This window comes from Cornus florida, unplaced genomic scaffold, assembly GCF_030987335.1.
Source record: "Cornus florida cultivar Cherokee Brave unplaced genomic scaffold, ASM3098733v1 CherokeeBrave_3.0.0_Hap2_Chr02, whole genome shotgun sequence".
Classification (NCBI taxonomy): Eukaryota; Viridiplantae; Streptophyta; class Magnoliopsida; order Cornales; family Cornaceae; genus Cornus; species Cornus florida.
The window spans coordinates 98,695,288-98,699,580 of NW_026775572.1; the positions used below are offsets into that span (position 1 = coordinate 98,695,288).

A 4,293-nucleotide genomic window follows, 5' to 3' on the forward strand; every position below is an offset into this window, starting at 1 on the left:
GATCATTTCATTATATCCATATGTCTATGTATTCTAGAATAGATGTTCATGTGTTTATCTCTATCTCTTGTGTTGTTGATGCATGCCTATGTGTGTTGATGCTATAGATCTAGAGATTGTCAAGACATAGTGCTTAATAGAATGCTCTTGTAGTTTATTTGATGGTTCATACTCATATCTTGATGGATTATGCCTCTCCCTTAGTTAATTAGTTTAATTTTCATGTCATTAGCTTAGATGTATTATAGTTTCCTTAGTTGTTAAATGGGAGGATAATTCATGCTTGTTGTTTGATGTTCCATACTTATGAATGCAAGTAGTATATTTCTCTAATTATGTGATATGTTTGGATTGTGAGCTTAAAGAAGGATTAATGACTTTGTTTGATGTATTGTGCTATTCATTGTGTTGTTTAGACAATATATACTTAATTGGTCATCCATGCTTGTTAAAACAACCACACACACTCACTATTGTTGCAATACATGTTTTCCCCCTCATTAATTGTGAATTGAGTGTATAGAAAGGTGATGCTTAGTGGTGATCTCTAAGTCCCAAGACCTCTCTCTCTTGTTTTCTCTATCCTTTAATTACTTATTTTATATTGAGTTTGCTTAATCTTAATTGTAGTTTAATCAACCAAACAACCTACCTTTGATCACTCGACCTACTAACCCTAAGCATTGTTTCCATTACTAGTAGCCCTCTAATCCTTTGGGACGATCCCGACTCACTCTTGCTACATTAGTAGTAGTGGTAGTAGTAGTTTTTATAAATTTAAACTTGACCCAAAAGGCTTTTCTTGAACCTACATTCACTACATTAGTTTAGCGTATAGGAACGCGTAGAGGCCACCGTCAAATTTTGGCGCCGTTGCCGAGGATTTGAATTGGCAATGCCATGTTTTGGAAACAATTAGGGATTAGTACTCTTTTGATCGTGTCTTTATTTTATTTTTATTTTTGGTTACTTATTATGTTTGGTCTTATTTGGCTAGGTGAATTGAGTAAAGGAAGTTGAGTAAAGGAGAATTCAAAGCAAGGAGCTAAGCTAAGCACAAAAAGGACTAAGAATCTAAAAAAATGCAAAGCATAGCAAAGCTTGGAAGTTGAAAATGAATTGAAGTTGCTTAAGGACCCTTTGTGAGATCTTTCTAACTCAATCCCTAGTTAAATCGTCAGCTCGCGTAGAGGCTTATTTTTCATTTCTTAAATAAATCGTGAGCCCGTGTGGAGGCAATTTACTTTTCTTTGCATGTTGTTTAAGCATGGGAGCATGGAATCATTGAATGTGGAGATTTGCTGATTGAATTGTTGTGGGGGCGAAGTGTTTGTTACTTGCTTATTTGCTTGCTATTTGTTTTGCTAGTGCATGCACGGTTGTAGGTCATTGAATCCTACTCTTGTCCCTCCTAATTTGCATCTTGAATCGGTTCGTAATCCTCGGGGAAGAGGTAGTTCTCATCACTCCATTTCACCAATGGAGGATTTGAATGACGACCATGTAGAGGACCTTAGTCACATAGACTTACAAGGCAACCTCCACCCTAATGTGCATCATGAAAATGTTCAAGTACCATTAGGCATGCCTAGATCATTCATTCACCCACAACAACAAGGCCAAGTTCCATTGGGAATGCCTCGGCCAATATTTGCTCCACAACCCCCCATAGTTCAAGCTAATCAAGGTGTTCATTTAGCACCACCAATTGTGAATCCTCCCATTGCATTAAGAGACCATTATGTGCCTAATGAATACAATGCACCCACTTGCATTCAATTGCCCCCATTTAGAGCACATCACTATGAAATTAAACCACAAACTATTCAAATGCTTCCAAACTATCATAGACTTCCTAATGAAGAACCTTATGAACATCTGGATGAGTTTCTTGAAATATTGTCTACCGTGAAATACACGGACATGCCGGAAGAAGTTTTAAGACTTAAACTTTTTTCCTTTCACCCTTAAAGACAAGGCAAAATATTGGTTCAACAATCTTAGGCCTTTTTTGATAACCTCTTGGGCGAAAATGCAACATGAGTTCTTGAAAAAGTACTATCCGGTTTCTAAGACCAATGCCATGAGAACTTCAATTAAAGAATTTTTCCAAGGGGATGGGGAAATGTTTCATGAGGCATGGTAAAGGTTTAATGATTTGCTTAGAAAGTGCCCTCATTATGACATACCTAAGTGACAACTAGTCCAATATTTCTTTGAAAGTTTATCGGATAATCACAAGGGTATGGTTGATGCATCCATGGGTGGTTCTTATCTTGATAAGCATGAAAATGATGTGTGGAAATTGTATGAAAGTATGAGTGAAAATTCCATGCATAGGTCCTTATCTTCTAAAAATGGTAAAAACCTAGGTGGAAGGAAGAATGTCGGCTTGTATCAAGTTGACAACTCCAATGACATAGCCGCTGAGATGAAATCCTTATCTTAAAGGTTTGATCAATTTGTGATCAACCAAAATTCGGCGAATCAAGTATCTTCCTCCCCTACTCATATTCATCATCGTGCATCTGATGAATCTTACATGACTTGTTCAAATGTCTTGCATTCTACTTCCAATTGTCCCCATGGATATGTGCAAAGTGAGCCCCATGAGCAAGTCAATGCTACATTTGTTAATCAAGGGAATAATCCCTATAGCACTTATTACAATTCAAGTTGGAGGAACCTTCCAAAATTTTCTTGGAAAAGCCAAGGGGAAGGCTCAAACCCTCCCCAAGGTGGTTTTCAAGGGAAGTATGTTCCGCCACCAATGCAAGGCCAGGGTTCCCAAAGTTTTAAATCATCATCATTTCAATCACATGGCAATCAATTTTCTAATTCTCATTTTCCTAATCAACCATCATACTCAAGGAAATTCTATGAGTGACCCTTTGTGAGATCTTTCTAACTCAATCCCTAGTTAAATCGTCGGCCCGCGTAGAGGCTTGTTTTTCATTTCTTAGATAAATCGTGAGCCCGCATGGAGGCAATTTACTTTTCTTTGCATATTGTTTAAGCATGGGAGCATGGGATCATTGAATGTGGAGATTTGTTGATTGAATTGTTGTGGGGGCGAAGTGTTTGTTACTTGCTTATTTACTTGTTATTTGTTTTGCTAGTGCATGCATGGTCGTAGGTCATTGAATCCTACTCTTGTCCCTCCTAATTTGCATCTTGAATCGATTCGTAATCCTAGGAGAAGAGGTAGTTCTCATCACTTCATTTCACTAATGGAGTATTTGAATGACGACCATGTGGAGGACCTTAGTCACATAGACCAACAAGGCAACCTCCACCCTAATATGCATCATGAAAATGTTCAAGTACCATTAGGCATGCCTAGACCATTCATTCACCCACAACAACAAGGCCAAATTCCATTGGGAATGCCTCGGCCAATATTTGCTCCACAACCCACCATAGTTCAAGATAATCAAGGTGTTCGTTTAGCACTACCAATTGTGAATCCTCCCATTGCATTAAGAGACCATTATGTGCCTAATGAATACAATGCACCCACTTGCATTCAATTACCCCCATTTAAAGCACATCACTATGAAATTAAACCATAAACTATTCAAAAATGTAAATGTTTAAACCACAAACTATTTCAAGGGAAGTATGTTCCGTCACCAATGCGAGGCCAAGGTTCCCAAGGTTTTAAATCATCATCATTTCAATCACATGGCAATCAATTTTCTAATTCTCATTTTCCTAATCAACCATCATATTCTCAAGGAAATTCTAGGAGTCCTGCCTTTGAAGAGAAAGTTTTGACCGCTCTAGGCACTTTAGAGGCGAACACTCAATTGCTTCATTCTCATTCTCAATCCATTGCTAAGCTAGAAATCCAAGTAGGGCAAATAGCTAGTACCTTAAATGCTAGAGAGAAGGGGAAGATGCCTTTGAATGCCCCTACCAAAGTAACAATGTGTTGTGGAGACTCATTCCTTATCGGAAGGGCACATAATTAAGCATGTCAATGCGGTGACAACCTTGAGAAGTGGGAAGATTGTGGACAACAAAGTAAGTGTGTCCAATGAAGAGAGTGAACTGGTGCAACCAAAAGTTGACACCCATCCCGTTTCTTATCATATCCTTCCTTCATTGCATATGCATGATCATTCAAATGAAAAAGTGTTAGAAAGTGATTTGAAAAGTGAGTCCAAAATTGATTTGAAAGATGAAGTGAACAAAGCTTTGAAAAAGGATTTTAAAAATTCTTGTGTTGATGATGTTTCAAAGAAAAGTTTTGAAAAAGTTTTTGAGGCAAGAGCACCATTTCCGGATGCC

At 37.9% G+C, this 4,293-nt stretch overlaps 1 pseudogene; it reads right to left on the reverse strand.

Annotated features, from left to right (window-relative positions):
* Nucleotides 1-2,088: 2,088 nt before the first annotated feature.
* Nucleotides 2,089-2,187, reverse strand: LOC132297974 (small nucleolar RNA R71; annotated as a pseudogene).
* Nucleotides 2,188-4,293: the final 2,106 nt, after the last annotated feature.